Source organism: Eucalyptus grandis, chromosome 7, assembly GCF_016545825.1.
Source record: "Eucalyptus grandis isolate ANBG69807.140 chromosome 7, ASM1654582v1, whole genome shotgun sequence".
Taxonomy (NCBI): domain Eukaryota; kingdom Viridiplantae; phylum Streptophyta; class Magnoliopsida; order Myrtales; family Myrtaceae; genus Eucalyptus; species Eucalyptus grandis.
In genome coordinates this window covers 15,892,321-15,901,056 of record NC_052618.1, presented here as the reverse complement: position 1 = coordinate 15,901,056, position 8,736 = coordinate 15,892,321, and the positions used below count along the sequence as shown (strand labels likewise).

Sequence of the window (8,736 nt, the reverse complement as noted above, 5' to 3'; positions counted from 1 at the left end):
CTCTAAAGATAAGCACAGTCGAGAAGCCGATTCCTGGTCGAATTCTTAAGTCTATTTGCCTTAAAATCCTTAATGGCTTCCCCAGGTAGTCTAGTTATCTTGAGAGTGATCAGCTCTGATAACAGCCTTATAGACGCGTCAATGAAATGCCCAATTTATTCAATTGAAAACATGACTGAAAATCTAGGACATCACATTGTAAAAGGTTTATGTTTTGATTTTGGTGGATTATCGATATACTCGATATTGTAACCAAATACCCATTTTTGTCAAAATATATATATATATATATATAAATATATATGTGGATGTATATATGTTGAAATCTAGTTGAATTTTGGTTATGTTGAGGCTACGTCCTTTGGTAAAAGGACAGCCGTGTCATGCCCCTTTTTCTTGTAAATCGGGTGTGACACATACATATGCACACACGGGAGATTTGGAGACAGAGAAACACTAAAAGAATGAATTAGCTCTAACACAGTTTCTCTTACATTAACTCTAATGCAGTTTCTCTTAGCCTAAAGACATGGACAATTCCTGTACGATATTTGAGTCAAACACGAGAACAACACACTCAAGGGGAGAATTAGCTAATATATTAAGATTCACATATTCAAACCTGGAAAATCTTGTGATGAGCAGTTCGAACTTTTGTCCCTCTGCAAACTTAGTTGATGAATGTGCATAGGAATTGCCATGAACTTTGCAAACCTGATCAAATTCTATTTCTATACAAGATTGAGGACACTTGGCTGAATGCAGTTCATCCCCCCAGACTTCAAGCTCAACTGAAACATCACAGCAAGCAAAGGCATCTTCCACTTTCAGCAAGACAATTCCACAATGGCTGAGGCTCAGTTCCTCACATTGACATTGATCGATGGATATTCCATCTCAAACATCCTTTCATCAATTACAGTGACATGGAAAATGGAGTCCCCTCCAAATTAGAAGACCAAAGATTGGCCCCCACAGTGGTGCTCTATAGATTCATTCAAACCCTTTGCTAGCCAAACCATCTCATCACATTTTTCCAATTCCACGGGCCAAATAATTGCACCATTCTCTCAAAAGCATCCTCCTAAACCTTTTTGTTATTCCCTATAGGAAAAATAAAACCCATAATCTTAATAAGCCTATGAGACCTGATTTCAAATTCAAAACGAAGAACAACATAACAAGAATGCATAAACCAAAAAGGACATCTTGAAGCACATACTTTTCAGTTCATTCAGATTTGGAATGTGGCATTAATGAGTGTGCATCTAGATTATGATCAACCTCATAAAACCCAATTGGCATAAAAGTATACACTTCCTTGATTCCTCAAGACTATATAAAGGAGATATTGTCACGCCCCGATCCTCAGGCATGCATACATACCTTACCTTTGGTCGATTTTTAAAATGCAATATCCCAGGACTAAGTATCGCCAACCCTTTCATTTATATATGCACATGCGGAAGTAATTATAAATCCCCAAACAATAAAACAATGGGATAGAAAAGTAGGCCATAATTTTCATACTGAAATTCTCAACTGATCTCTTTTTATACACATCTCATAGTATTCTACAATACTCTATATACGTAAGTCAAATCTAACATCTATTCACATGCAGACAAGGTCTTACAAGATAGGACGGGATCTCAGTCCTCATCCAAGTCGTACTCGGGGTTATCATCGGGCTTCTCCTCCTTAGTACTCCTCTTCGGGTTCCTCATCAGGGATCTCCTCATCAGATTCCTCCTCCTTAGGCTCCTCATCTAGGTCCTGAAATGGTTATTCAATAACCACTGAGACAAACGCCTCAGCAAGTTCTACCCCTTAAGACCCAATTAGTAAACTAATACATCTTAGGGCTGCCTATGCACAACACGAGTCAGAGGACTTACCTTGGCCTCAGATTCCACCTGCATATTAGCACAAATCAAATAGGCATCCAAGCAATCACATCACTGATCGAAGCATCGATCAAATCGACCTAGTCTATTACACGCCAACAAGACCACTCACAGTCATTTCCATTATTCCAACCAATTTACAATATCAATTCAAGGCAATGATCAATCAACCTAGTCGATTACGTCTTAATCAACCATTCACCGATCATTCCATTCAATCAATCAATTCACAACATCATATTAAAGTAATGAATCACATCTAATCACACTCAGATCGAATCATCGATCAATCGGCCTAGTCGATTACATATCAACAAGATCACTTCCGGTCATTTCAACTATTCCAATTTAATTCCCAATTATATTAATTATAGGTGGTAATCACGGAATCATTTAGGCAATTTTCTTAGATTTAGTGGCATCACGGCCCCACCGAGCAATTTTCTTAGATTTAGTGGCATCACGGCCCCACTCGGCAACTTTCAATATTTAGTGGCATCACGGCCCCACTCGGCAATTTTCAATATGTAGTGGCATCATGGCCCCACTCGGCAACTTTCAATATGTAGTGGCATCACGGCCCCACTTGGCAAATTTAGATTTAGTGGCATTATCAACCGATGCCTGGTTATTCTTCAATTAATAACCAAAGATTATTCAATTTAGGAATAAATTCTAAAATCACTAATAAATCAATTTCTCACAAATTAAGGCTCGAATAAATAAACGAACCATGAAATTCTGGTCACTAGCCATCCCAGTTGAATTTCTGGGAAATAAATAATTAAATAATTAATTTCAAAAATTAAATAAATAAATACGATAAATTCAATTTAGCACAATATAAAGCTCAATTAAATAAATGGACTACACCACGATCATCAGCATAAAATCCCGGTCATGGCCATCCCAGTTGAATTTCCGAGAAATAAATAATTAAATAATTAATTTTGAAAATTAATATTTAATTCCTAAAAATTCCACTTATGCCTAAATTGCCTAATTAACACCCGATAAGGGTCGGGAAAAATCCCAAGCATTCAATAAATAGTATTACGTGCCTACTCTCTAATTGCACAATCCAATTGACTAACATGCATCCCAATTATCTAATAATCACTAATCTACTATAATCCAACCACCTAATTGCACTTAACTAACACTAATCAACCTTAAGTATAATTAGCAAACTAAGAAGGCATTAGTGAGTAAAACTCACACAAAACGACAAGGTCGACGCGAGGATCGACTTTCCTCAAAGCGGGCCGAGCATTCGGGCTCGGGAAGACGGCTAAAACGGGCCAAATAGGTGTTGCCATACCCATTTTTCCAGCCCTCTGTCCACTGCGGTTGAGGCCGAGAAAGGTGAGTGGAAGGCTCGGGTTGAGGCGAGCAAGGGTGGCTAGGGCCGAGCGGAGCTCCGGCGGTTCGAGGTGGCGGCGCATGGTGGTCGGAGAGAGCTCCGGCGGGCCTCTACCGTCCCTCACGACCACCGAACAATAGCTGGCTAGACGGGGTCGTGGATGGCAGCTCGACTGGACGAGGGCAAATGGCATGGTTGGGTGGCCGTGGAGCTGCGACGGCGCACGGCGTGAGGTGGCGACAACGGCCTTGGCTCTGATTTCGGCTGCTGGTTGCGACAACAAGCTGCTCTCTCTATTTCTGCCCTTGCTGGTTCGAACGACCAAGAGGGAGAGGAGGAGAGAGAAGGGCGGATGGCGTTCGAGCGGGCGAGAGGGAGATGGACGACGGCAATACTTCGACACGACGGCGACGGTAGCTTCGTCCTGTAGCTCCTTCAAGCGACGCTTGTCGCTGCTTCTGCTTTTGTTTCTATTTTACTGGTTCGCACGAACAAGAGGAGGGAGAGAGGGTCGGTTACGAGAGAGAAGAGAGAAAAAGATAAGAGAGAGAAGATAAGTGTTGAAAAGTCAAAAAGTAGAAAAGAAATGAGAAGCAAAGTTGAAGACAGCAAGGTATACGGTGGAGGGGGCATTTCGCACGAGGGGGAAAAGGAGAGAGAGAGAGAGAGAGAGAGAGAGAGAGCGAGAGAGAGAGAGAATGAAAGAAAGAAAGAAGAGAGAGCTTGTGGTGAAAAATGTGTTTGGCCAAATGGGGAAAAATAAATGGGAATAAATTCAAAAGAAAAGAATCTTCTCAAATAGAAAATTCTTATTTCATTTTCTTTTGAATAAGATCATAGATTCCCAAAAGAATTTCAGATTAGAGTACTCGGTCCCCACTTTCATTTTTGCATCCAATTTCCCTCTTGAATTTCTCTCAAATAACTCTAAAAAATCAATTGATGTCTTACTTATCAAATTGATTATTTTCCTCATCCAAGAATCCCTCATGCTTCTCAATTTCACAATCCCTGGCTTCAACTGAATGAAAACGGCCATAAACTGACTTTTTCCCAAAGAGTCTCGGTTGTCAGAAAAATCTTCTGAGACTGAATCGACATTCCTAAAATGACCTGTGACATGACAGCACTTCTAATTTCTAAAATTGGACTTAGATTGGCGGTTAATTTCACTCGAACACGCTTTTAGTGCGACCTAGACTACTGGGTAGTTTTCAGAACTTTTTAGGACAAATGACCCGTGGTCGATTTTCTTCAAGCCACGATAAACTCACTTGACACATTGGCGATTTTTGATTGTCGTGAAAATCTCTAAGATTCAAATACGGACACAGGGTACCAAAATGATAGTAAGATCAAGTTAGTGCTGGTCAATGAGAATTTTCCAATTTAGTAGAGTCACCCACGATCGGTCATTCATCTCAATTGAACCGACCTATTTCTAATCTTAATTCGATTTTTAACTGTGCCGTAATGATTTCTAAAGATGAACACGGTCGAGAAATCGATTCATGGTTGAATTCTCAGTCTATCTGCCTTAAAGTCCTTAATAGCCTACCCAGCTAGTCTAGTTATTTCGTGAGTGGCCAACTCAGAGAAAAACACTATAGTCGCGTCGATGAAATGCCCAATTTAACCAATCGAAATCAGAATCTGAAAATCAGGATGTCACAGATATTATTTGGAATACTGAATTCATTTTGGACCAACGAAAGTGACAATTCCAGAGTTCATCTCAATCAATGTAAATCAAGTCCTAACCAGCACTAGTGAATATGTAGACTTAAACACAAAATCATCCCTATCAATGGGTTTCTACATGTAGATGACTTTCTCTTGCAAACGTGGGCCAAGTAGCGGAAAAGAATGCCCCCCAACCCACCCCAAAAAAAATCTAATCTACAACTCCTTGGCTTCACCATCCATGACCTGTCCGAATACCTAAGAGTCGTGATTTGCTTAATTTCCTGAATATGTTGCGTGATGAATTGAATAGGAGTAGACTGCCCATCTACATGGTTGAAAAACCAACATATGGTGAAGAACAGACCAAGACACAAGCATACCCTAATGAGATAATCAAATCATATACAACGTGAGTTTTTAGGCATTACTTGCTAGTTTCAAGAGTTTAATAGACAGTAAACCATACAACGAAAGCCATTAATCCAAAGTCAAGGTCAAATCTATGCTTCCAGAATGCAAAGGGTACACATTCAGAAGAAGCCTTCCAAGTCCTAAATATATTTTAAAAATTTCAATTTCAGCCACACAATCACAATCACAGGGGAAAGAGCAAATAAATTGATAACTGGAACATTGATAGAATTGATCATTTAAACTTAAGCTGTTTGATTCTTTCAAGCGCAGCTCAAATAAGGTTTTATCAAGCTATTGGTTCAATTTGACAAAGTAAAATCATCTTTTTTCCCCCAAATCTGATTAATATAACAAAATACAACAGTATCTCCCATTTGAAAACAAAATTATCAGTCATTAGATCTACAATGAAATTTCAGAATCATAACAAGCCATCCCCTTATCTATTAGGTATTTCTCTTTAGTTATGGAGGCAGCAACATTCTTTGCAATTTGCTTGTCCATATCAATTAGTCTCGTGGTGTGATTTACATATATATTCTACGTTTACAACATTAAATAACATTGTCCAATTTCTCCATATTAGAGAACTTGGATTCTATTCTTAAGACGCCTCAGCAATTACTTTTCCAACAGCATCTATCCTTGCTCCAAAAAAAAAAAAAAAACAGCATCTATCCAAAAAGAAAAAAAGAAAAAAAAAAAGAGATGATTGTTATCTTTTCGTACCTCCAACCACCAGCTATGTCCCAATAACTGTACTTTCATCTATTTCCCTGCTTCAATTACTCCAGAGTTAAGATATTTATACCTGGTTTTAAATATACACCCACGGACACTTCAAGGAAAATAACATATCATGTAATATACCACACAATGAAGTAAACTTGGAAAGACACTAGAGTATAAGCAAAGATCTAAACAGCATTGATGTATTTGATTTTCAGACATTGCCAGTCTGAGTCAATAAGTGTGAGATCATACCAAGCCATACTGAACATAAGAGGGCCTCATCACCACCTGCTCCATTGGAAAATTTGTCAGCTGATTTAAGAGCAGTGAGAGGCCTTGGACGCATGGGACCATAATAAACCAACTCAGGATGCCTCAATCTGAGGCAATTGAGGGCCAGGGACAGACTCTATACCAGGGAATCCAGGGAGAAATTCGGCTTTAGCTGCAATAGCAAGAAAATATAAATGTAAATTCGGCTTCATCATCCGCATATCGCTAATCCTCTACAAACATCGATTGCACATGCCTTGTGATTTTACCACACAAAATCTAGTGCAATTCAAGAAGTGCAAGGGCATACCAGATTCTTCAATCACATCAGACGCTGTGCGAGAAAAAGACAAGAAGCTTTACTACTTCAGTGCATACATCCCCAACCAAAACACCGGTCGAGGTTGTTTTTCTTCAAGTGCACCGTGCATATCCACATATTCTACACATGATTATACTCTCATCGACATCATCTCCCGCAGCCAATGAAATGAAGCACATGCCTTCCACGACCATCATAGTTGCGTCGACTTCAAAAAGGACGAACAATCAACCAATGGGACCACCTAACTCTAGATGTATCCACTATCCAAAACCTTATCATACAAAGTACCGCAGGCCAGGAAAGCCTTCTGTAGTGGATGCACATCTAAGAGCACGACTTTATCCTTTTCAACAGTAGAAGCTCAGAGTCACCCTTCTCTTTTTGCAAAAACCATTCCCCCACCAAAAAAGATGAACGCTGGGAAATCCCTCCCATTGACTAGACATGCAGTATGCAGAAGCAAAATAGGTAAGAATCAAATTCAAATGTGGTCAGCAGAAACTACTCTTCGAAAGGAACTGAATGAAAACTGAAGCTAATTCCATGCTATTTCTCTAGATAAAAGAAGAGCCAGACAACGAGGGCACCCCGAGTTGAGCAAAACGAACTCATAGAAGAAGAACAATCGTAACTGAGGATGGCGAGCGAAGCAGCGAGAGAGACGGTTCCGTGAAGAGGCAGGTTAAGCACACTTCATTAGTTCGACTTGTCATGAAAAGATTTAACATAAATTGGAAACAAATTTAATCCTTGCAGCATCTCGTAACCAATCAAGAAAAAGAAACAGGGCTTCAAAAAATTATTCTAGAATTTGAAAAGAACAACGGCAAAGAGAGTTATGCAAGCAGAAACAAAGACACGTTAAACCGCAAGAAATTCTCATGAGGATGAGCAGTTCGGACTATATTGAGAACAAGTCGTAAAAGTGGCGCCCTCATATTTTTGACAAGGCATGGAATTCTCTCTGACTATTTCCAAGTTTTAGATTTTTAAAAGAAATCTCTCCCTATATCAACTCCATCGATGAGAGCTCAAACACGCAGAATTGTCCTACGCTGACGCGTTTCTCTCGCCAATGCTTGCGAGGAAAGCACGGAAGATGTGGATTTAGGGGCAATAAAATTGCTGGTTTGAAGAACAGAGCCCTAGCTGAAGAAGAAGAAGGCGAAGATTGAGGAAGGTCTCTACGAAACCAACTTCCTGCTTCAAACTAATTCACACGCAATAAGACACCAAAATCGGAAGAACTTACGAGCTTGCTGGGTTCAAGGGCGGAGGAGAGAGAGAGCACGGTCTTCTCTCCAGCAACGACGACCACGATAACACTCCATCTGGTTGGATCTCCCTCTCTCTCTCCTACTTGGCTCTGCTCCGCTAAGTGCAGCAGCTTCACTTCTCTCAGTCCTGGCATTTCGGACGCTTCATTTGACGCCTATGGTGTCAAGAAGGAGAAGGAGAGCCCTGCTTTGCTTCCTGCTGTTCAGCGAAGGAGGAGGCGAGATCGATCGATAGACTTGATGATGCGCTGATCGGACGTAATCAGTACTAGAAAAGTTACAAAAAAAGAAGAGAAAAGTTTTAAAATTTTACAGTGCTACCGAAAAAAGGGAAAAGAAAAAAGAATGAACGAGAAAAGGACATCAATTGAATCTTTACCAATTCTATGCGCATTTGTTTCATGCTGATAACTTTTGTATGATTGTATTGAGATCATCACCCTCCCCCCAATTCCCATCCCACTTGTATCTAAATAGTGACAAATCTTCTAGTTCTGGTGTGATTAGCGTACCCTTAGAAAATGTCTTCATCTTTGGGCACTCTTCTACTTCAATACTCCTTAAGAATGGAAACTTGAAAGTGCAACTTGGGATGGAAGAGAAGCATTCTAGGTTTGGCAAATTTTGGAGTGTCAACTCATCAAGATCCCAAATCACTTTTCCTTCTTCATCTCCATCGTTTGCCACTATTTCTTTCATTCTTTCACATCCTATTATAGTCATGCAATCGAGATTCACCAAATTTGTGACCATTGAAGT

The 8,736-nt window shown here is 39.9% G+C and overlaps 1 long non-coding RNA gene across 1 annotated transcript; it reads right to left on the bottom strand.

Moving 5' to 3' along the window:
- Positions 1-5,192: 5,192 nt before the first annotated feature.
- On the bottom strand, positions 5,193-8,213 carry LOC108961147. The gene is made up of 4 exons (XR_005552642.1): positions 7,953-8,213; positions 6,686-7,138; positions 6,355-6,547; positions 5,193-5,281 (listed from the first exon to the last, which is right to left on the bottom strand). It is a non-coding gene; the product is annotated as an uncharacterized LOC108961147 (long non-coding RNA).
- Between the last annotated feature and the right edge of the window lie 523 nt (positions 8,214-8,736).